Genomic DNA, 26,001 nt, shown 5'->3' on the forward strand with positions numbered 1-26,001 from the left:
CTCTAGTCTCACTTGTGGTTTCTTCATTTTTGTGCTCATGTACTTCAGTTCTGTGATGACAGTTTTTTATCATATCCTAATTTTAAATCTTTGCTTTTAACGCTAGGCTACATATTTTGGAATACATATTCGAAAATATGTTTGTCATCTCTTTGTATTGATGCATGATGTCTCCTCATGGATCAATACAATGAGATTAGGTGTTTTCATTGCAGGGCTTACGGATGATAACACAAATTCATTCTCATTTTACTGGTTAGTGTTCAGCGTTGTACAGAATGACACTAAAAGTTTTTCCTTAATCTACATGTTATTCAGGGATTAATTGGATCCACTGGCATTACAATTTTACTGATCTATTAAACCCATTTGAACCATTGCTTTTACTGACAAACAGCATTTCACATGAAGTCATATGTTACCTGCATGATATTAGACAAGCATTAACATTACCACCAGGCAGCTTATAAACATCACAAAATATCAATCCACCTTTATAATCCATGCCTACACCTCTAACTAGTCACACTCTATAGGTGGCTCATCTGTGGACACAACAGTATATGAACCATTTTGTTCCATACAGTGTTTGATTACCTTCAGCTATCCTTATCCTTTTAACCCTCCATCCTATCCTGAAAAGTTTAATTCCAGCTCTTTTTGAAGTGTTAATGAGCATAACATGAATTGCCTTTTATCTGGGAATCTATTCCACTACTCTATAGAAAAAATATCCTTCTACTCTCCAATCTAACTTGAAGTTTCTTAGTTTTTGTCCTCATGCTCTCTAATTCTGCAAACACAGTCTAAAGTAGTTGTGATATTCTAATTTTAAAACCTAAATATTGCCAATATGGACAATGACTTTTTTTTCTAGTTCCTTAGCTCATACAGGGTCATTCAGTTGTAAAAAGATCTTGACCTACATATTGTGTATCCTGTCCTCCTGATGATCCAAAATAGTGAGATGGACCAGTTCTTAATCACAGTTCTGTTACTGTGAACAAAACTACAAAATTGCCTAAAACAGCTGGGCCTTGCTCGTCACAAAAAATTGTCATTACAGGATAGACCAATAGCTCACTTAGACAGGCACACTGAAAAAGATTCATGGAACAGTATTGAGAGGCAAGTCAGTCCAATCCTCGCTCCCCCAACATGCCTTGAAACTAGTTAATTCCCTTTTGTGAGAATTGACTAGTTTCAAAGTGCAGAGAATGCTGGGAAAGTGCTTGGTAATGTTCCGTGAATTTCTGCTATTGTGACGGCAGGAAGGACACACATTATGGAGGCTAGGAGTAGGAGCTTAAGATATGCTTGAGGCTGGGATGAGAGCTTAGAAACATATCAGGAAGGAAAACAATGATCTGAGCATCAGCCAAGAAAAGCCAGCAATATATATCCCTATTGAAATTATCCATGTGCTTTCCATATCTGGGTACTTGCTAATACCAGACCCTGTACAGATAACTCTGAATCATTGACTAGAAGTTCTCCTATGGCATTGCTTATGTGAATAGCAAATTGTATAAGAACAGGGGTGTTATGCTAAGTGATAATACCAGGGGAACTGACTTATCCGTGTTGGCAACCCTGGGATTTGGGAGCACTGGCAAGGGACCCGGGTTCTGACAGTACTGAGAGGGGATCTTAGAGATTGGCAGTATTTTGAATGGCATCCCAGAGTCTGCTAGGGGGGTCCTGGGCTTCCAAAAAAACTAGAGAAGGAGGTTTTGGGGACAATGGGGCAGGTCCTGACATCACTAGCAGAGGGAACTAGAGCTCAGGCTCTGCATTCTGGGTTGACATCCAGCGGGATACTCGAGTGTGGTGGGTGTGGGTAGCCTTCCCTCATTGTATGGGTTGTGGGAACTCATAAAACCCTCCCACTGTATAGATCTACCTGCCCTATCAGCTGGTATAAAGATGATTACGGCCATGGACGGAGCGTTCACGTTGTGGACTGTCAGACTGTTAATCAGTCTGCGAATTCTTCCACTACTTCACACTATTCTCCAAGGAAAGAGTGTGAAGATACAAAATCAACAACTGGGAGAGGGATCCTGGGATCTGGAAATATTGGGGAGGATGGCCTGAGAGACTGGGAGCATTAGGGTGGTTCTGGAGTCAGGGAGCACTGGAAATGTGATCTAGTGCTTTGCGTGCAATGAGAAGGGGTTCCGGGAACTGGGAATAGGGGAGAGTTTATGGAGAGGAGTCTGGCAGAACTTGGAAAATTTTTTAGAGCATTGGAGGGCAGAGTTTCGCTTTGGGGGTTGCTAGTATCTGATAATATTAGAGGGAGAAGTGTTGAATTTTCTTGTGAGGGAAGGGAGTGTAGGAGAATAGGAACTGAATCGACCTTAGCCCTTTTTGAACCATCAGGTCCCAAACCTTATCACATTCCTACCCATCAGCCTATTCCTCGGTGCTCTTGTACTCTCAGGTACCCCCTTCGCTGCTTTTCCTATTGTCATCCAGTATCTGTCTTTACATTCAGAAGGTGCACATTCTCTTGACACGTGCACCTGCTATGTTCCAGGAGCACAAATGTGGCAAAATTAGCCTTTAGTGTATTGAGTTTGCCAACTCAAGGCGATGACTTTCCACGGGGGTTTTCTTGTGATTCTGGGGTTTCTGTGGATCTTCCGACAAAATAACGGCAAACGATTGGGAAAAACTCCGGGCAAATTCAGCACCATAGTCTTTATAAACATTAATTTCAATGAACGAAATAAAACACATAAAATGCTCCAAAGTTGATTGTTTACATAGTTGAGCTGGTTCACAGATAGGTTCTGGGGTTATGGTGGGGTGGGTGGGTGGAGGGGGGTTGCTGTTAGATAAACTGAAGGAGGAGTGAGCTCAGCCACGCAATATTTTTTGTGGATCCAGGAGAAGCACACTTGCTGCTCCTGGCTCCACAGAAATGGAACAGTAAAAACTTTTCCTTCCTGTTCTGTTGGCGGCCTCCAGCTAGCCCATTGAAGACGACTGCTGAAGGCCTGGAACAACTGGGTGGAGCATGCGTGGTGGCACAAGCTCCGTCCAGTTGATGACAAGTTTTCCTCACTGGCCTTAGGACCCCGATTTTCAAATTCAAGGCACCTAGCACCTGTATCAGGTGGGCGCCCGAGACACTTAAAAGTAGCCGACTTCCAATTTGGCAGCCAACGTGCGTCCGGGGGCAATCGCAATCCGAAAATCATCTCCCCAATGCTCATTTTTTGCCCAACGTTGTACAATCTCTCCCTTTGAGTCCTTGGGCATGATTTTAGCTCAGAGCCAGGAACCCAGCGGGTCTGCAGATATTCACGTGGGGAACCCGGAAGCAATCTGCAAACCCAACTCAGTTGAAGGTAAGTATTGGGAGAGATTGGGTCAACTGGGTTTATATTCACTAGAGTTTAGAAGAATGAGAGGTGATCTCATCGAAACACATAAAATTCTAACAGGACTAGACAGTCTAGATGCAGGGAGGATGTTCCCGATGGCTGGGGAGTCCAGAACCAGGGGTCACAGTCTCAGGATGCGGGGTATGCCATTTAGAACCGAGTTGAGGAGAAATTTCTTCACTCAGAGGGTGGTGAGCCTGTGGAATTCTTTACCACAGAAGGCAGTGGAGGCCAAGTCATTAGATGTATTCAAGAAGGAGATAGATATATTTCTTAATGCAAAAGGGATCAAGGGATATGGGTAAAAAGCGGGAACAGGGTACCGAGTTAGACGATCAGCCATGATCATTTTGAATGGCGGAGCAGGCCCAAACGGCCAAATGGCCTACTCCTGCTCCTATTTTCTATGTTTCTATGTTTCTACTTGTGCTTCCGTGTTTCCCACGCACCAGGCAACCAGATTGACAGGCTGGCTGCCTGTTGGAAGTAAAAGGAACTGCGAATCGGAAAGGGGGGAGGGAGAAAGAGAGAAATTGTGGGCTGTGGAAGACATCAGAGGGAAGGGTGAGGTGGGAGGACGTGGATGACATCGGGTGGGCTTTGGAGAAGATCGGGGGGGTCCAGCACTGTGGGGTAGGATCCAGCATTGTGTGGGGGGGTCCAGCATTGGAGGGGGAAGGGGAGTTGGCTGATCGGGGAGTCCTGTCGGCAAGGTGAGCTTGTTGGGCCTGGATGAAGCACTCCTGCTCCTCAGGGCCCATAAGCAGTGTAATAAAGGCACTCACCTCATGGATCCGGCCTTCCCACTTGCTTTTATTTGACGTGAATCTGAAGTGATGGGAAACCCGATCACATATAATGAAGTGCCTCAACTATCGCAATAAGGTACATTGTCCCTTTAAGTATCAGCCCGCCGGCTTTAAGTGGGGAGGGGACTTCCAGGTTTTTGTTGCGCAAAGTGGGCGCGTTGGAACCGGGATGTGGTCCCGCTCCAATAATCAACTATTTTTACTGCCCACCTGCCCCCAACCCACCCGTTCTTGGCCGTTAAATTATCCCCCTGATCTTCGGTGCCCATTAAATTATATGGGTCGAGTCCATTGGACTGCATTTGCCATTTTGTTCAATCTTCGAGTATATCTAGATGGTATATTATTAATGAAAGGCTCCTTGGACTCCATTATCTTGATTTATATGGAAACATAGAACCGGAGTAGACCATTCAGTTCTATAAGCCTGTTCCCCCATTCAATTAAATTATGGCAGATCTGAACCTCAACTCCATTTACCCTCCTTTGGTCCATATCCCTTGATACCCTTACCTAATAAAAATTTGTCGATCTCAGTCTTCTAAATTTCAATTGACCCAGTATACACAGCCTTTTGGTGGACTGAGTATCAGATTTCCACAACCCTTTGAGTGAAAATGTGCTTCCTGATTTCACTCCTTGAATGGGCTGGGTCTAATTTTAAGATTGTGTCCCCTTGTTTGGGATTCCATCACCAGAGAAAGTAGTTTCTCTGTATTTACTCTATCATATCCTTTCATGATTTTAAACACGTCAATTAGATCACCCCTCAACCGTCTACAATCAAGGGCATTAAAGCCCTGCTATCATTCTGGTGAATCTCTGCTGTATCCCCTATAGGTGCAGTGCCCAAAACTGAACGCAGTACTCCAAATGTGGTCTGAATACAGCTCTGTACAAATGAAGCATAACCTCTTCCTCTTTGCATCCCAGCCCTCTTGAGATAAATGCCAACATGCCATTAGCCTTTTTGATTACTTTTTGTACCTGTGCATTAGAATCATAGAATCATAGAAAGGTTACAGCACTGAAGGAGGCCATTCGGCCCATCGAGTCTGCGCCGGCTCTATGCAGGAGCAATCCAGCAAGTCCCACTCTCCCGCCCTATCCCCATAGCCCTGCACATTTTTTCATTTCAAGTACTGACCCAGTTCCCTTTTGAAGGCCATAATTGAATCTGCCTCCACCACTCCCTCGGGCAGTGCATTCCAGATGCTAACCACTCACTGTGCAAAAGAGTTTTTCCTCATATCACCTTTGGTTCTTTTGCCAATCACCTTAAATCTATGTCCTCTGGTTCTTGACCCTTCCATCAATGGGAACAGTTTCTCTCTATCTACTCTGTCTAGACCCTTCATGATTTTGAATAACTCTATCAAATCTCCTCTCAACCTTCTCTGTTCCAAGGAGAACAATTCCTGCTTCTCCAGTCTATCCACATAATTTAAGTCCCTCATCCCTGGAATTATTTTAATAAATCTCCTCTGCACACTCTCTAAGACCTTCACATCCTTCCTAAAGTGCGGTGCCCAGAACTGGACACAATACTCCAGTTGTGGTCGAACCAGTGTTTTACAAAGGTTGATCATGACTTCCTTGCTTTAGTACTCCATGCCTCTATTTATAAAGCCGAGGACCCCGCATGCTTTTTTAACTGCTTTCTCAACCTGCCCTGCCACCTTCAACGATTTGTGCACATATACCACCAGATCCTTCTGTACCTATACCCCTTTTAGAGTTGTGCCCTCTAGTTTATATTGGCTCTCCTCATTTTCCACTTCGCGTTTTTCCGCATTAAACTTCACCTGCCATGTGTCTGGCCATGCCACCAGCGTGTCTCTATATCCTCTTGAAGTCTATCACTATCCTCCTCACTGTTCACTACCCTTCCAAGTTTAGTGTCATCTGCAAATTTTTAAATTGTGCCCTGTACTCTCAAGTCCAAGTCATTAATATATATCAAGAAAAGCAGTGGTCCCAGCACCGAGCCCTGGGGAACACCACTACATTCCTCCCTCCAGTCTGAAAAACAACCGTTCACCACTACTCTCTGTTTCCTGTCATTTAGCCAATTCTGTATCCATGTTGCTTTTGCCCCCTTTATTCCATGGGCAGCAATCTTAATAGCAAGCCTACCATGTGGCACTTTATCAAACGCTTTTTGAAAATCCATATACACCACATCAACTGCATTGTCGTCATCTACCCTCTCCGTTACCTCATCAAAAAACTCCATCAAACATGATTTGACTTTAACAAATCCGTGCTGCCTTTCCCTAATCAATGTACACTCGTCCAAGTGACTGTTAATTCTGTCCTGGATTATCGTTTCCAAAAATTTCCCCATCACTGAGGTTAAACTGACTGGCCTATAGTTGCTGGGTTCATGTTTACACACTTTTTTGAACAAGGGTGTAACATTTGCAATTCTCCAGTCCTCTGGCACCACCCCTGTATCTAAGGATTTCTGGAAGATTATGGCCAATAGTTCCACAATTTCCCCCCTTACTTCCCTCAGCAACCTAGGGTGCATCCCATCTGGACCAGGTGACTTATCTATTTTAAGTACAGCTAGCCATTCTAGTACCTCTTCTTTTTCAATTTTTAGCCCATCCAGTATCTTAACTATATTTTCCTTTACTGAGTCTCTGCAGCATCTTCTTCCTTGGTAAAGACTGATGCAAAGTATTCATTTAGTACCTCAGCCATGCTCACTGCCTCCATGAGCAGATCTCCTTTATGGTCCCTAATCGGCCCCACCCATCCTCTTACTGCCCATTTACAGTTAACATGTCTGTAGAACTTGTCTGTAGATAAGTCACATGAGGCACTGTGGGCCATCAGCAGCAGCAGAATTGTATTCCAGCACAATCTGTAACCTCATGGCCCGGCATGCTCCTCACTCTACCATTACCAACAAGCCAGGGGATCAGCCCTGGTTCAATGAGGAGTGTAGATGAGCATGCCAGGAGCAGCACCAGGCGTACCTAAAAATGAGGTGCCAAACTGGTGAAGCAACAACTCAGGACTACATGCATGCTAAACAGTGGAAGCAACTTGCTATAGACAGAGCTAAGCGATTCCACAACCAACGGATCAGATCAAAGCTCTGCAGTCCTGCCACATCCAGTCGTGAATGGTGGTGGACAATTAAACAACTAACGGGAGGAGGATGCTCTGTAAACATTCCCATCCTCAATGATGGCGGAGTCCAGCACGTGAGTGCAAAAGACAAGGCTAAAACGTTTGCAACCATCTTCAGCCAGAAGTGCTAAGTGGATGATCCATCTTGGACTCCTCCCAATATCCTCACCATCACAGAAGCCAGTCTTCAGCCAATTCGATTCACTTCACATGATATCAATAAACGGCTGAGTGCACTGGATACAGCAAAGGCTACGGGCCCAGACAACATCCCGGCTGTAGTGCTGATGACTTGTGCTCCAGAACTAGCCGTGCCTCGAGCCAAACTGTTCCAGTACAGCTACAACACTGGCATCTACCCGACAATGTGGAAAATTGCCCAGGTATGTCCTGTCCACAAAAAGCAGGACAAATCCAATTCGGCCAATTACTGCCCCATCGGTCTACTCTCAATCATCAGCAAAGTGATGGAAGATGTTGTAGATCATCTTCAGCTGCTTCATCAATGACCTTCCCTCCATCTTAAGGTCAGAAATGGGATGTTCGCTGATGATTTCACAGTGTTCAATTCCATTTGCAACCCCTCAGATAATGAAGCAGCCCTTGCTCACATGCAGCAAGACCTGGACAACATCCAGGCTTGGGCTGATAAGTGGCAAGTAACATTCGCGCCAGAAAAGTGCCAGGCAATGGCCATCTCAAACAGGAGAGAGTTTAACCACCTCCCCTTGACATTCAACGGCATTACCATTGCCGAATCCTCCACCATCAACATCCTGGGGGTCACCATTGACCAGAAACTTATCTGGACCAGCCATATAAATAATGTGGCTACAAGAGCAGGTCAGAGGCTGGGTATTCTGCGGCGAGTGACTCACCTCCTGACTCCCCAAAGCCTTTCCACCATCTACAAGGCACAAGTCAGGAGTGTGATGGAATACTCTCCACTTGCCTGGATGAGTGCAGCTCCAACAACACTCAAGAAGCTCAACACCATCAAGGATAAAGCAGCCCACTTGATTGGCACCCCATCACCACCCTAAACATTCACTCCCTTCACCACCAGCGCACTGTGGCTGCAGTGTGTAGCATCCACAGGATGCACTGCAGCAACTCGCCAAGGCTTCTTCGACAGCACCTCCCAAACCCGCGACCTCTACCACCTAGGAGGATAAGGGGAGCAGGCACATGGGAACAACACCACCTGCATGTTCCCCTCCAACTGGCAGGCAAAACTATAATTGAACAGTGGGCGGCCTTTCATGAGGAGGTGATTTGGGTACAGACAAGGTACATTCCAACGAGGGAGAAAACAAGTAGGGCAACTAAAGCCACAGCTCCCTGGATGACAAAGGAGATAGAGAGTAAGATGAAGTGGAAAAAAGCGACCGTTCTTTCATAGTCGCTGGGTCAAAATCCTGGAACTCCCTTCCTAACAGCACTGTGGGAGAACCTTCACTACGCGGACTGCAGCAGTTCAAGGCGGCAGCTCACCACCACCTACTCAAGGGCAATTAGGGATGGACAATAAATGCTGGCCTCGCCAGCGATGCCCACATCCCATGAATGAATAAAAAGAACAAACACTTGGATTCCCTTTTATGTTGTCCGCTAGTCTATTCTCATAATCTCTTTGCCCCTCTTATTTCCTTTTTCACTTCCCCTCTGGACTTTCTATATTCTGCCTGGTTCTCATTTGTGTTATCAACCTGACACCTGTTATAGGCCGCTTTTTTCCACTTCATCTTACTCTCTATCTCCTTTGTCATCCAGGGAGCTCTGGCTTTAGTTGCCCTACTTGTTTTCTCCCTCGTTGGAATGTACCTTGTCTGTACCCAAATCACCTCCTCATGAAAGGCCGCCCACTGTTCAATTATAGTTTTGCCTGCCAGTCTTTGATTCCAATTTACCCAGGCCAGATCTGTTCTCATCCCGCCAAAATTGGCCCTCCTCCAACTGAGTATTTTTACTTTAGAGTGGTCCGTGTCCTTTTCCATAGCTATTCTAAACCTTGTGATACTATGATCGATGTACCCTAAATACTCCCGCATTGACACTTGCTCCACTTGGCCCGTCTCATTCCCTAGCACCAAGTCCAGCAATGCCTCCTTCCTCGTTGGGCCAGAAACGTACTGGTCGAGAAAATTATCTGAACACATTTCAAAAATTCTTCACCTTCTTTGCCCCTTATATTATTGTTATCCCAGTCTATATTCGGATCGTTGAAATCCCCTGTTTTCACTATTCAATGGCTTTTGCACCTCTCTGTAATTTCCCTGCAAATTTGCTCCTCTATACCTTTCCCACTAGCTGGTGGCCTATTGAATAAACCCAGTAGCTTTTATTAATTTGTGTACCTGGACATCTAAATCCCTTTGTTCCTCCCCTGTTTCTAGTCTCTCACCATTAAGATAACATTCAAACTTTTCTTTCTTGGATCCAAAGTGGATGACCTCACACTTCCCAACATTGAACTCCATCTCACATAGTTTTGCCCAGTTATGTAATCTGTCTACATCCCTTTGTAACTTCCTGCTCTCATCGACACAATTTACCATGTCTCTTAACTAAGTGTTATCTTCAAACTTGGATATACAACTCACTATTCCTTCATCCAAATCATTGATATATGAAAAGCTGAGGCCCGGTACGGATCCTTCGTGAACATCACCTACTACCAATCAGAGTACATTCCCTTTATCCCTACTCTCTGTCTCCTACCTCTCAACCAGTTACCAACCCATGTCACAATGTTACCTCCAATTGTTTGTACTCTAATGTTTGATAATAATCTCGTGTGGAACCTTATCAAATGCCTTCTGGAAGTGCATATTGATACATAAACACTCCCCTAACCCCATGTTAGTGAACTCCACAAAAAATTCAACTAGATTAATCTGAAATGACTTACCTTTCACAAATCCATGCTGAATCTCTTTGATCAGCTTATATTTGTTCAAGTGCCCAGTTATTCTGTCCCTGATGATAGATTCCAGTAACTTCTCCACAAAACTCATTGAACTGACTTGTAGTAATTTCCTGGTTGCTCCCTCCCTCCATGCTTAAATAATGGAGTAACATTTGCAATAATGGATTGACATTTGCAATGTCCTTCGCCAACTATTGTCCATGGGGGCTAAATTGGGCCGGGTAGCACCTGTTTTGTAGATGCTACGTGGACACCTAAGTCCCAAAAATGGCGTGTGAGATGCGCGCGCACACTTCCGATGTGACACGTGCAGGATGCCACCTTGGTAAAGGGGTTTGCGCACACTTACCTAACGACTGCCGGCAGCATGTAGAGTGGGAGATGATGACGCGTATCAGTGTGCAACACTGATTTGAAGCAGCCGGTGAAATTTTGGAACTCCCCATTCCAGCTAACGCACTGTCCTAACTGCGCACAGCTGAACAGGACTTAAACATGAAGGACCCCCCCTCCCAGCGCTATTTAAAGGAATCATGCAGGAGTTACAGGCTAGTTGCTGGATTATTTCTTCTGGCTGCTGGTGCAATTGTAGGTGTTTTTAGACATTTCCTATACTTGGATAAAGTTTCACTATTCTACAGCGAGAGGTGTGGCTGGTCTTGCACTACTTTTAGTGGCATTTAAAATATAGTGCTGAAAAAAGTTACTTCCAGTCATAGGTGGACTGCAAAGCTTCCTCTGGGAATTGAACATGACTGGAAGAATGAAGAGAGTCACAAAGAGCAGCACAAGCTGCAAGAAGAGGGAGGAGGAGGAGGAGATGCAGGGCACTCAGCAGGAGGCCATATCCAAGGAGGGTCTTCAGGGACCAATTCTCTTACCTCAACTTCAGCGAGGACCAGTGCAACCGATGGCTGTGGTTCACTAAGAGGTCTTGACTGAAATTTGTCAACTGCTGCAGCCACAACTGCAGCCTCAAAGCAGGGTGAGGACAGCATTGCCTGTGGCTGTCAAGGTAACCATGGTGCTTAATTTTTACAGCTCTGGCTCCTTTCAGGCTGCTGCTGGGGATATAAGCAACATCTCACAGTTTGCAGTGCACTGCTGTATAAGAGAGGTCACTGAGGCTCTATTTGTACTCAGAAACAGATTCATCTCACTTCCTCTCACCAGAGACAAACAGGAGGAGCGAGCACGAGGGTTTGCTCACATTGCAGGCTTCCCCATGGTGCAGGTGCCATTGACAGCACACATATTGCTGTGCCTGCTCCACATCTGAACTCGGCCATTTTCATGAACAAAAAGGATTCCACTCCCTCAATGTGCAGCTGGTGTGCGACCACATGCAGTGCATAATGCAGGTCAATGCCCGTTATTCTGGCAGCAGTCACGATTCCTTCATTCTGCGGCAGTCCTATCTCTGTTCCACCTATATTGCAACCAGCATGGCAAGTTAAAAGCTGGCTACTGGGCGGCCAGGGTTATCCCCTCGTGAAATGGCTCATGACTCCGGTCAGGAACGCATGCACATGTGCACAGCAGGCCTAAAACGAGAGCAATGATGCCACATGAAACATCATCGAGCACACCATAGGCATCCTCAAGCAACGCTTCCGCTCTCTGGACCACTCTGGAGGAGCTCTTTAGCACTCAGCTGAGCGGGTATCGAGATTTATTGTTGAATGCTGCATACTGCACAACCTCGCCATTATTAGGGAACAGCCCTTGCCACTGCTTGTCAGGCAAGAACCTGAGCGAGAGGTGGAGGAGGAGGAGGAAGAGACGGAGAAGAAAGTGAAGGCGGAGGAGGAGGAATTGCAGCAGGAAGCAGAGGAAGAGGCAGGAAGGCTACAAAGTAGACAGGCCCTGTCTGTCAGGGCTCTACATTTTTTTTTTATTCGTTCATGGGATGTGGGCGTCACTGGCGAGGCCAGCATTTATTGCCCATCCCTAATTGCCCTTGAGAAGGTGGTGGTGAGCCGCCTTCTTGAACCGCTGCAGTCCGTGTGGTGACGGTTCTCCCACTGTGCTGTTAGGAAGGGAGTTCCAGGATTTTGACCCAGCGACGATGAAGGAACGGCGATATATTTCCAAGTCGGGATGGTGTGTGACTTGAAGGGGAACATGCAGGTGGTGTTGTTCCCATGTGCCTGCTGCTCTTGTCCTTCTAGGTGGTAGAGGTCGTGGGTTTGGGAGGTGCTGTCGAAGAAGCCTTGGCAAGTTGCTGCAGTGCATCCTGTGGATGGTACACACTGCAGCCACAGTGCGCCGGTGGTGAAGGGAGTGAATGTTTAGGGTGGTGGATGGGGTGCCAATCAAGCGGGCTGCTTTGTCCTGGATGGTGTCAAGCTTCTTGAGTGTTGTTGGAGCTGCACTCATCCAAGCAAGTGGAGAGTATTCCATCACACTCCTGACTTGTGCCTTGTAGATGGTGGAAAGGCTTTGGGGAGTCAGGAGGTGAGTCACTCGCTGCAGAATACCCAGCCTCTGACCTGCTCTTGTAGCCACAGTATTTATATGGCTGGTGCAGTTAAGTTTCTGGTCAATGGTGACCCCCAGGATGTTGATGGTGGGAGATTCGGCGATGGTAATGCCGTTGAATGTCAAGGGGAGGTGGTTAGACTCTCTCTTGTTGGAGATGGTCATTGCCTGGCACTTGTCTGGCGCGAATGTTACTTGCCACTTATGAGCCCAAGCCTGGATGTTGTCCAGGTCTTGCTTCTTGCGGGCTCGGACTGCTTCATTTTTTGAGGGGTTGCGAATGGAACTGAACACTGTGCAACCATCAACGAACATCCCCATTTCTGACCTTATGATGGAGAGAAGGTCATTGATGAAGCAGCTGAAGATGGTTGGGCCTAGGACACTGCCCTGAGGAACTCCTGCCGCAATGCCCAGGGGCTGAAATGATTGGCCTCCAACAACCACTACCATCTTCCTTTGTGCTACATGATCAGATTATTACTGACCGATACCAGTAACCTCAACGACACCTCCCCATTCACCAACAGTCTCACACTCCTTACCTTTCCTCTCTCACATGACCATCAAATTGTTCTCCTTATGATTACACACTGCTTCCTCCCTCAGCTCAATGCAGAAATAAAATTCACCACCAAATGCAAATTCAAATCCACATTTATAAATTAATACATGAAATGATGCAAGCAAAATGAGACTAGTCACCTTTGTGCATTCTCTTACTGCCTATAGTTCGAGTGCCTTTGCCTATCCTAGTGTTCCTACGAGGTGCATTCCCAGTGGCTGGAGCATGGGTGGTGATAGGCTGCTGAACATCAATTGAGGAGAGTGCAGATGGCCTTGGACCTCAAGCAGATCTGGGCTGGGAGGGCCCGGCTTCAGACTGCACCATCTTGATCTGGGCTGCAGCAGTCTGGCCTGGCTGGCTGACAGGCAACAACAAGGGCACTGGTGGAGTGGCAGGGGTGGGAACAAGAATGCTGTCATCCTGAGACAGACAGCAGGTCCCAAGAAGCTAATGCCACTCTCCTGGCAGGTTGCTGGATTGCTGTGATGCCCTGGAAGCTCCTTTCAACTGTGGTATCCAGAGCCACGATAGCAACAGTCTGAGCTTCTAAGCCAGCAGTCTGAGCTCCAAGTGCAGCAGTCAGACCTTTGATGGCAGATGTTTGTACTGCAATGGAAGCTGTGACATTGGTCATCAGACACTGCATCATGGTGGGTTCCACAGGTGTGCTGATGGAGGTGACCACCCGTTCCATGTGGGAAAGGATGGGCTCCAAGCTCTGCACAAAGTCCTGTGCCAAGTTGGAACTGGACTCCTCCATGTCCCTTGACATTGTGCGCAGGCTTTCTGGCACATTTTCCAGTGCACCAAGCATTTGGTTGTGTACGCCCAACAGCCATCTTCTGCAGCCTGGCCCATCGAAATCGTCATCTGACTCTTTTGCAGTAGAAATAGTGAACAACCTCGCCCTCCAATGAGCTGGCACCTGCGGTATCCATTCCTCCCACCCCAGTTCCTGCACACTTGTGCCCAGTGTCTCACCATGTGTAGATCCCTCCTCCATCCTAACCTCTAAACTAGGCGCAGTGTCAGTCTCTGAGCTGGTGGCTGCGAGTGTGAAATTGAGTGACGCTGTGTCTTCATCATCACTGTCTTCTTCCTCTGCCTCCTCTGATGGTGCAGGTTCCAGTTCTTGGGTATCTGAAATAACAAAGGGACATGGGTTGAGTTGTGAAGAGGGGAGAGTTGAAAGTAAGAAGTGCATGCTTACACCATCTGCAGCATGTGAGTCAGAAGAGATTGTGGGATGAGGGAGAAGTGGAAAGCGAGAAGGAGGATTAGGTATGCAGAGACCCTCATTATAGATACTTCCAACACCGCAGTGGCCACAGCCTCAGTGACGGCCCTGCCAATGATGGCCAGCACTGTCTCCTCCACGGGAGTTAGGACGCGTAGGAGCACTTGTCCTCCTCCAGTTCTTTCTTGCTGCCTCCTGTTATGTGCCACCTTCTCCTGTAAGAAAGAGGGAAGTGTGTCAGTGAGTTGCCTGCAAGTATTTTGGCTGATGTGGCTGTCATGGTTGAATAGCTGCCAGTGTGGGTGACCTGTGAGTTGTTGGTGTGTGGCTTGAACTAGTGATAATGTGTGAGGGTGAGATGAAGCATTTGATTTGAAGGGTTGAGTATTAATTGAAAGAGTTTGTTGGTAGGTGGGTAATGGGGGGTGTAGTGCATTGAGCAGTGGATGAGGCTGGTGGTGCGGTTAATAGAAGACACCACTTGAAACTTGAACTCACTCACCTTGACCACTCGTGTCAAATCATTGAATTTCTTCCTGCATTGCATCCATGTTCTTGGCGCTATGCTCCTGGCATTGACCTCGTCTGCTACTTCCTCCCACTGCCTCTTGAGCATATATCTGGAGGGCCTCCTGCCCCCTGCAAATATAGGATGCCATTCCTTCTTTCCACCTTTTGCACTAAGACCTCTAGTGCATCATCCGAGAACCTTGGTGCACACTCTCTTGAAGGTGCAGCCATTCTTCCTGTTATCACAGCCCAGGAATGACTTCTCACATGACTCCCACCATTTCCTGCAGCCACATTGCGCCTCCCCTTTAAGAAGTGCAGGCTGTCTTTAAGTAGCGCTAGCCACTCCTGATATCGGGGCCACCCACTGATGGGTGCAGCCTATCAACAACGCAGGTAGTGCTAGCTGCATGCAACTGTCATTTAAATCATCAGGCAGCACGAATGTTACGTGCTGCTTGCATCGCAACCAACGGGCGCAGGTTAATTGCGGACCGCGATCCCAGCTCCCGTTTTTGGGGGTTATCTAATTTAGAGGAACAAAAATGTGCAAGTCAGTCCTCACTCATCAACATCCTTTGCTGCATTTCAATTTTCTACCACAGAATACTTTGGAAATAAATCATACAGCATACATCGTAAGGAAGATGTTTGAATCTTCTGCTTCATGCCTATCAATCCCATCTGAAATTCTGGAAGCATGAGTGGTCATTCGTTCTGTTTGCCCTGGGCATCTAGCCATTATGAAAACATGTAGAATTCCTTCATGTTGTGCGGAAGGCAAAGCTCCAGGTTAAATGAATTAACTGGACAAAAGAAATCACACACATGAGTGGATAAAAGCATTTAACATATACAGGGTTCTGCCAAACAAAGCAAAATAGAGAGCAACATGTTCCAATAATGAAACATTTGAAATGCATACTGAGATTAACAAAAGTAAAAACTGAATTGGAAATCAAACTATTGCAAAGAGTTATGCAACAACAATAGTAAAGAGACACAAATCAAAACCATGGGAACTGGAAAGTGTAACAAGGAAAAATCATGATCAAAGTACCTCTACACCAAAAGGAAGAACTACAAAGAAAACTAATACAGCGAAAGGATTATAACCAAAGCCATGTAACTGATCTAAGTATAGCACAAAGATAAGCAATTGGGAGACAGATTAAAATTTACCTGTCAGTCACTTTCTTCCCCATTTCAGTATTTCAAGGAAATTCTTTCGTTACATTGCAACTCATTGTTTTTAGCTTTTATCGCCACTTGTTCTGGAACTCACCCTTGCGCTGTAGTTATACAGAATCAGTGCAACACTCCACTTACCAGTATCTGAACATCAGTGAAATGTATAATATAATTTAAGAGTGGATTGTCCGATTAGCTTTTGACTAACTTTAAAAACTGTTAGATTATCTGCTGGGAACTTTTTGAACTCCTGAAGTTGCTGATTCCTTGCTGAGATATGGCTCCATGGCTGCCGGACACTCTCTGATACCAAGCTATACATAAGATCAGGACCACGTGTGTTGTTAGGAAATTTAACTATGGGAGACATCATAACTGAGCTTCACCCTGTCTTCAGGGCTATCCAGACATGTGTTCTTTCAGCAGGGGTTGCTGGATAGCATGTAGGGGCAGGAACTTTGGCCAATTTTCTCTCACCTAGTATCTAGCATAGGATTTGGAAGGGGAAGGGAGGCTGAGGCAATTGTATCCTTCCTAACGCTGTATTGCTGGGATCAAGTGACTCAGTACAGATCAGGGATTATACCTGGGACCTTTCTGTTCTATGTGGTTCCACTATTCACTGTCTTAACCAGCTGGGGAATACGAGGAGTGGCTATACCAGGTATTATTTATAACAGTACATCCACTCCTCTGATTGGTTAAAAAAAAAGGTACAGAGAATTGATATGGTCTTTGGGTACAGTTCATTACTCAGGTTGGGATGGGGCATTTATTAAAAAGTCACAAATAGCAGCAAGGAAGGAAAGCTAAAATCTAATGTAGAAAGGGCCCAATTTTCATCCCCTGCCCATGGGGCAATCACACAATGCAGGGTACCACTTACCACCCCGTTCCTGTCAATGTCTGGGTTACTGCCATTTTAGTCGGGGCCTTGAAACAGACTGCCCAGGTGTACATTGGAAACAGGCAGGAGCCTCTTTAGCCCAGGCAAACCGGAGTTCTATGATACCAATAGGAGCCCGATGCAATTTTGAAGAATCAAGGGGCAAAGTGTGTGACATGTGCACTCCATCCATTGGTACTTGGCAGTAAGCAACCTAAGCAATGATACTTTTTTGTAGGGCCAGGAGGAGCATTAAAATTGACCTCCCGAATATGCAACAAGCCATGGACCATCCCTCTCCCCCCAGATCATCCTCCCCCCCCCCCTTTAATTTACCTGCACCAGCTTGGTTCCGATCGGAAAACTGCTCAAAAAGCACGACCAGCTCACCAACGGAAGGCAAATGACACTCAATCAATAAAAGGGTCTGGGCCTCCTACTGCTTTCATTGATTAGTGGTATGCTCCTGTCTGTTGCAAGCAGTCAGTTGATAATTGATCACATAGCATTCTCCGCAATCCACCCGTTCAGCAATTATTTATTCAGTTATTTGTTCAGGTGCATATAAATGTTGTGAGGTTTGCCCACAGTTTTGACATTGGTTAGAGAATTCCAAATGGCCCACACATTCATTTTCTGATATCCCGAGTACATAGCGGCAACTTAATTCTTTGGACTTGCCTTGTTACAATAACATTCCAGATTCAGTTTGGTAAGAGTGTGGTCAACAACTTTCTTTTCACAATGGCAAAATCCAATGTACAAAAAAATACAATCTAAGGCACTGTGCATTTTTCAGAGTATACATCGAAACAGTATAGAAATTAACTTATAAGGCTTGCAATCAGAACATGATGCGTGGTATTTTAGATGATTCAGCACATTGTGAGAAAAATGTGTTAATGGCTGGACTTGACTAATAGCAACAACATTTTTAATTATTATACTCTTTACAGAACAAATTAAAATACACAAAGATATAAAGTTGCAGATAAAAATGTTTACTATTTGTGACTTTTTCTAAATAGTCCACATGAAGTGGACTATTTAGAAAAGTGGATAGCTGCCCAAGCTATCAGTTGATGGACAGACTGACATTATTGAAAGATAACTTTGTTAATGTTAATGATATACCCGATATTCAAGATATCAAATCACACATGTTAAATTATCGGATTTTCTGTCAGTTTAACCTGTTAACACTGCATATCAGGAACTAGTCAGTAAATTAGAAAGTTGGATTTTACTCAACCATTCTATAATGCCTCATACTGTCACCCTGTGGTGATATAGCTTAGAAAGTATCAGAAATTTGGAAACAATGACATCAGTTAGATTGATTTGAAAGATTAGATAATGTATGACCTAATTCGATGAAGCTACATCATTTACAATGCAGATTTTCGAGCTAATATCTGTTATGACAGGTAAATGGTTAAAACCCTTTACTTCATGTAATTACATTACAACAACTGCTAGAAATGCTGGAAAGGAAGACTGATTAAATTACCATAAATTGATTATTGGATTTGATTTGCTTGAGACATAAAACTGGTAACAGTCCGGTGAAAATATAGAAACAATTTTTCTTGTTTCACTCTCATGACAAGTGGAAGAGGAATATGTAGCTTGACAGAGTTATGTTAACATTGCTCAGGCTGGAAATGAGTGAGGCGACACAGCGATTGACCATTTATTACTCTCCAGCCTCCTCTGACAGCAAGCTTTAATTTTCCACATGCACATTCAATCGATGGGGACACCTGACAAACAAAAAGTCTTTTTGTTGGGAAAAGTACATGTTGCTGTTCAAAGTTTTCATCATGTCCTGTGCTGCAGCTGACAGTTGCCAGCTCTGGGCTGTGTCACCTTGACAAGGCAGTTGGCGTCTGCATCCACAGCAAATTGAAAACGGCTTTCGCAGTGCTAGACAAATAGACAAACATCCATTTTACTGTCATCCAGCCCTTCATCTTAACCTGTCATGGCAAGTTATCTTATTCTAACTAATTCCTGAAATGTCAGAGCTTGCATCCGAGAAGCTTTCTCCCTGCATGCAACAACGGAGATTGAAAAGGGGCATCATACAAAGCTAAGCAAATCAAGGAATCTATTTGTAACAGCGATTGACATTGGATCATTCCCAATGGGCAAATGGTGTGATCACCGGCATGATAAAAAGTAACAAAAACTTGTTTTGCGAAAATTGTAATTTCCACAGACCTGAATTAAAGAACGATTTCAAATACTTTTTCATCTCCCTGTGCCATTTCATCACCTCACAATGACAGTTGCACATAGAATCGGGTGAGTTTGCACTGCAACTCCAGATGTTTGTTGTTGAGGTAAAATTAAAAGTTTTGCCCGTGGATGCACAACAGTGAACATGCAAAGACTTCACAAACCAAACTGCTGTACTCAATTACTGTGACTAATGTTTCAAGACATTGCATACTGGTATATTTTGTTTTTTTTTCACAGTAATTACAATTATTTGAATAATGAGTTAAGGTAGCAGGAATCAAGAATAATGCACAATAAGTAAACTGTTATATTTGTACAAGATGTCTACCACTGCCTCAGCAATGTCTCAAGTCAAAGATAGGCTTCAGTGGCATGGTCCACATTTGTGGTAACTACACCCCCTTCATTGCCAAGTTCAGATGAAGTGTCAGACATGGCTCATAAAGACAAAACTACTTAATTACAGAAAGCAATTCATGTGTGTGAATCAGCTCAATGCAAACCATTCAGGTACACCATGATGTGCATCATCTTAGCCACAAATTTACAGCCTGGATGCATCAGGCTGCACTGTGTTTAATCGTTTAACATATTGCATGGCGATAAATCCATTCCAACAATTTTTTGGTCCCAATATCATAACATTATATTCAGATCTGTATTACTATCTCAAGTATTTTACATTCAAACTGTTTTCTTTTGCTCAAGGTGGATGGGGGATCTCTTAGCTTTCAGTACACATGAACGACTGCAGCTCACTTAGTTATAAGATCCAAATCCTAACTTAGCATCCTCTTCTGGCTGTACTTGACGTAGAATTACATCTCTTATTAAGCATATAACACATTGCAAACATCATTCATACTTTAGCATGTTAGATAACGCCCAGGGATTATAGTCCTCCATTTTGCTGGATCCACAACTCAAGTTACTAAATCTATCAGGGGCAATTTTACAAAATAGTATGCATAGCCTAACTCACCGGAGTGCATATTAGGAATTCGGGCACAGGCCCCAACCCATGATTTTCCATCTGTTCATTTTAATGGACAGAAAATTGTATCTACTCGCAACTGGATTCCCGATACATGCTTCCAGCAGGCGATAGTCTATGCTGGCAATATGGTTTTGTAAAATTATCCCAATCCCATAGAAGACAGAAAGCTGGAGTAGTGAAATCCTGCACTTGATCCCACAGCTGAAGTACAATTAAAAAAACAGTAACTTAGAAATGATGACCTTAAACTCTCTGGATAATAGCTCTAAACACTTAGCATGGACCAAGAAATTTATTGGCCCGCTATTTTAACAGAGGTGTTAATCCAATTAAATAAAAGAGTTAATGGCTTTGTTAAAATAGTAGCGAAAGGAATTTCAAATGCTCACATTACGTGGAATTTTCCACTTGAGTTACACTAGCTTCATTGCATATGGTTGGGAAATTCTTCAGGAACCACTCAACTGATACTTTGCTTGCTCCTGTCAAATATGGGCAGCTGTATTATAACTAGATGTGAATGTTAGCAGTTATTTTTATTCATTCATGGGACGTGGGCATTGCTGGCAAGGTCAGCATTGATTGTCTATCCCTACTTGCCCTTGGTTGTGAGCAGCCTTCTTGAACTGCTGCAGTCCATGTGGTGAAAGTGCTCCCGCAGTGCTTCTAAGGAGGGAGTTCCAGGATTTTGACCCAGCAACAATGAAGGAATGGCGATATATTTCCAAGTCAGGATAGTGTGTGACTTGGAGGGAAAGGTGCAGGTGGTGGTATTCCCATGTGCCTGCTGCCCTTGTCCTTTTAGGTGGTAGAGGTCGAGGGCTTGGGAGATGCTATTGAAGAAGCCTTGGTGAGTTGCTGCAGTGCATCTTGTAGATGGTACACACTGCAGCCACAGTGCACCGATGGTGGAGGGAGCGAATTTTTAAGGTGGTGGATGGGGTGCCAATCAAGCGGGTTACTTTGCCCTGGATGATATTAAACCTTTTGAGTGTTAGTGGAGCTGCACTCATCCAGGCAAGTGGAAAGTATTCCATCACACTCCTGACTTGTGCCTTGTAGATGGTGGAAAGGCTTTGAGGAGTTTGGAGGTGAGTCACTCGCCACAGAATACCCAGCTGCTGACCTGCTCTTTTAGCCACAGTGTTTATGTGGCTGGTCCAGTTAAGTTTCTGGTCAATGGTGACCCCTAGGATATCGATGGTGGGAGATTTGACAATGGTAATACCGTTGAATGTCAAAGAGAGGTGGTTAGACTTTCTTTCTGGAGATGGTCATTGCCTGGTACTTGTGTGGCACGAATGTTACTTGCCACTTATCAGCCCAAGCCTGGATGTTGTCCAGCTCTTGCTGTATGCATACAGAAATGTGTTGTATGATGTATTTCCTCTGCTTTGTGTCTTAACAATGCTGGTGTAAGGAACGTTAATGTGTTCTCTGCATCCAACATTGAAATGAGCAGCAGAGGGGGTGTTCAATTTTAAAATCCTGAACTTGAAAAAAAGTATTTAGAAATTCTCCCCAGTTTTGGCTGCCTCAGAGGTCGCTAGTGGAGGCCCACCCACAGCCAATGTCCATCTCCCAACCCTCTTAGTATGATCAGTTATAGTAAGAAAAACAGCTTAACTCTGGGAAACCTGCCCCACCAAAGATGCATCGAGAGGTGGAAAATCCTAGCTATTAAGCATTCATATGCTAAGATTGGCACAGTTTAATTTCAAGGCATTTAATTTTAATTGTCCCCTGATTTCTCCAACAAGTACCCTTGGAAACAAAGTTTGGTCCTCTGTCCAACCTTTAAGCCCTGCTAGACTAGCCCTCTGTCAAAATTTCCTAGCCTTTCAGATTTTCAAATGTTCCATTACCATGGTTACCATTGGAAATATAATTAATTGTAGGAAAGCCCAAACATGTAGGTTCAAAATCTCCCACTCTGGATAGCTCATTTTTAACAGCTGCACTTCAGAGATTAATTTGAATAATGTCTAGCTGTCTGAGAGAAGAAAGGCCATGCTGGAAGTTGAATTAACCCTGGCTTTTCCCAGGTTTTTAATGCTTAACCTGGATGAACCCAAAAATCTTCACCATAGACAGTAGGCATTAACTCAGGTATGGGTCAATTTAAATACTACATATAGATTTTTATAGTTTCCTATAACTTCAGCATATTCATTCTACCTGCAGCATGTTAGTGAATTTTCATTGATATAGCATTATTGATTTTCAATATTAAAACAAAGTCATAATAAATATTATTTCATGGTTATTAAATAGAACATCCAATGACAAGCAGTGAGATACAATAAATACCCCCACTGCCATTTTCGTTATCAAGCTGGGTTGTCTATTTTCACCGTACAGAGGTGATTTTCTCAGGAAAGAGGCCAAATCTTGGTACCGTAACACATATAATACAAACATGGTAAACATCTGCTCCATAATTTTACATAAATGTTTTTTTTCCTGTTGGTGACGAGAATTATTTCTCTTACACCATATTTCTAACCTTATTATTTTCTAAAATAAACGAACCAAAAAAATGGAAAAAAGCACAAATGAGTTACCCAGCTTGAAACTAAAGGCACTAACTGTATCTGCAGAACTCTTCAGCTCTTTAGCAAAGCCTCTGGCACTTACAAGTAGATATGGAGCTTACACCACCAGCAGTCTGTGGCAGAAATGTAGCTTGCTGACTCTAATTGGTGTCATTGTCTACATTATTTATGACTTTTAAATCTTGATAAATTATCTGTGATGACAGAAAATCTATTGCATTCTGTGCATGGGAATGACATGTACAGTTATTATTTTAGTCCCTCTAGTCCTAACTTATGTTGTCTGCATTATACAAATTTCTGACACAATTAGCCTGTGACTTACTTCAAAATGGTATTTGAATAAATTTATGCGGCCTTAATTGACACCACTGGATCGCACAAACATTTGTTACTTTCAGATTCAATTGCATTTAATCCAATAGACCAAATGCAGAGGATTTTTAACATGTACCAAATGCTTAATAACATTGCAACAGCACACTCTGGAAATGAAGAACCAGTTGCATTGTTAAGCAGTATGAAAATTAATATCATAATAAATTGTGGAATATTTAACAGAATTGATACTTGATTTTTCAGATCTAGTTTACAAGCATGATCAATTATGCATAATCTATGATTCTTAAATAGAATTATGAGTTTCCATTAAAAATGAATGTGTTTGGGTTACTTAATGTTAAAAGAAAGTAGCTTTATAAGCATTCTTACTTGCATCAAAATTCCTTAATTATTCAAATTATAAAATATAAAATTTCTCTCTTCTAGAATATTTATTCTGGTGATCTTTTCTGTGCAATTGTACCATATCATTAAATATGTTTTTAGACTATTAGCACTGTGAGACACAAAACTATATAAGCTCATTTCTACTCACCAATACAACTCATTTTCTTACCAGTTCCAACCTCACTCCCCCACTGATATCAATTCAAACCAAGTTATATTTATTACCCATTACCATCTCATTCATAATGTAATCTGCCTCAATCCCCTACTGCGTCATCTCACATTCTATATGTTGCTGTCTTCATGTTTGTCTTAACCCTTACCTTCTTGTTCATACCTCCTTATCCTACAGGTGCCAACAATAATCTTGCTGAACTTGGTGGTTATCTTTTCCAAGCTTATCAACAACCTGCCACAAGCTCCCCAAGTGGCTTAAAAATAAAGACACCGGACAGGATTTTCCTCTGAATTACCACCTGTTTTTCGATTGAATTGGGTCAATAAACAGAGTAAAATTGGTTGTTAGAGGCTACTGCCTCAATTCTGTCCCAAAAAAGCTGCACTTGAATTATCCTCCCAAAAAAGCGTGAGTTCTAGTTAGGGCCTATCAGGAGCACAATCTGCTTTATGTATAGAGGACCAAGGGGCGTCCTAACCATCTCCTCCCAGGATCACTCCAAACAATTGTCATCACTATATCAATGACAGTAGGAAGGCAAAAATACCAAAGTGAGGAGGCCTTCTTGTGCGCTGGCACTGAAGGTTGGTGTTACTTTATCTGCATATCAATCTCTTTTATGCTTTGGAGGTTCAGCCAGGACTTTTACTAATAGTTTCACTCAGCACTGCTCCAAGTAATGCTTTGCTTTGGGAACATGGGTTTGCCAATGGAAATCCCCCCATTCCTATACTATGAAAAAGAGGAGGATGAAGATATGGTAGAGACTAGATTGGAGGATTTTAAAGTCAGTTATCAAAGGAGGCATCTCTGTCCTACCCACTCACCAGGGTCTGCAGACCAAGAAGGTCTTACTTAGACTTTTCTGAAGCTGTGTTTCTCCCCAGAGCCTATCGTGGAAATATGTCAACTACTAGCTGAAGGTCTGAAGCCCACTTCCACCAGGAGAGCAGTATTGCCTGTACCAGTCAAGGTCACCATTGCCTTGAATTTCTTTACAACTGGTTCCTTCTAGGCAGTAGCAGATAGGTTTTGCTGCACTAGTCAAGCAATTGCTCAACAATACATCAAGAAGGTCACTGATGCTCTATTCATGGGGCTGTGCCATTCATATCTGTCCCAATGGAAGCAAACAAACAAACAGAGAGAGAAATCGAGTTCTACAGACTGGCAGGATTCCCACAAATGCAAGGAGCAATTGACAAAACTCCTGTGTCACTCATGACCCCGTATAACAACCCCGTATAACAATTTTATTAATAGGAAAGGCATTCAGTCTACTATTGTGTAGCAATGTCAATCACCTTATTCTGCGCAATAATGCCAGAGACCCAGGAAGCTGCCATGACACTTTCATTATGTGACAATCCACCACATCAGACCTCATGCCTCAAAGCTATCTATCCAGGTTGATTGGTGATCAGGGCTATCCTCTGTCATCATGGCTGATGACACCAGTAAGGCTTCCACAGACACAAGTGGACAACAGATACAATGAGGCCCATGCCATTATAAAAAGTGTCATAGTGCAATCCGTAGACATTCTCAAGTCCCATTTCAGGTGCCAGTGTAAATTGGTAGAGCCCTGTAATACAGCCCAGTGAGAGTCTCAAGAATCATTGGCCTAGAAATTCTATCACACCTATTAAGGCTGGCGGCAGAACCATGGCAAATTGGTGAGCTGCGGGTGCCCTTCACGGCTCCAGAGGCAGTATGCCCATCACGGTGGGGGAAGGGGTAGCAAGATCGAGCCACTCGGATGCCAGCCGAAAAACTCAGGCGATTCTGAGCAGGAGGCAGTAGGGGAGGGGGAGTGGTTTTTAATGTGGAGCTGGGAGGAGCACTCCTGACTCCTGACTCCACGATAAGGTAAGTAAAAAATATAAAACTTACGTTTTGGTCTTACCTTTGGCCTCTAGTGGTCCCTTAAGGACTGCTGGGTTGGCTGCTGAGCAGCTGAAACAAAACTGTGCAGGCTGCAATTATTCACAGTTCAATTTCGCAATGGGGCCTGAAATAGAAGTTAGGCACTCAATTCATATACAAAATGAGCCCAACGCCAGTCTCATGTCCTGGATGGAGGAGCCCTAAACAATATGACAGGCAGCACACTTCCAGCATGGAATGAGAAAGGTGCACAGGAAGGAG

The sequence above is a fragment of the Heptranchias perlo genome, chromosome 6 (genome assembly GCF_035084215.1).
Source record: "Heptranchias perlo isolate sHepPer1 chromosome 6, sHepPer1.hap1, whole genome shotgun sequence".
Classification (NCBI taxonomy): Eukaryota; Metazoa; Chordata; class Chondrichthyes; order Hexanchiformes; family Hexanchidae; genus Heptranchias; species Heptranchias perlo.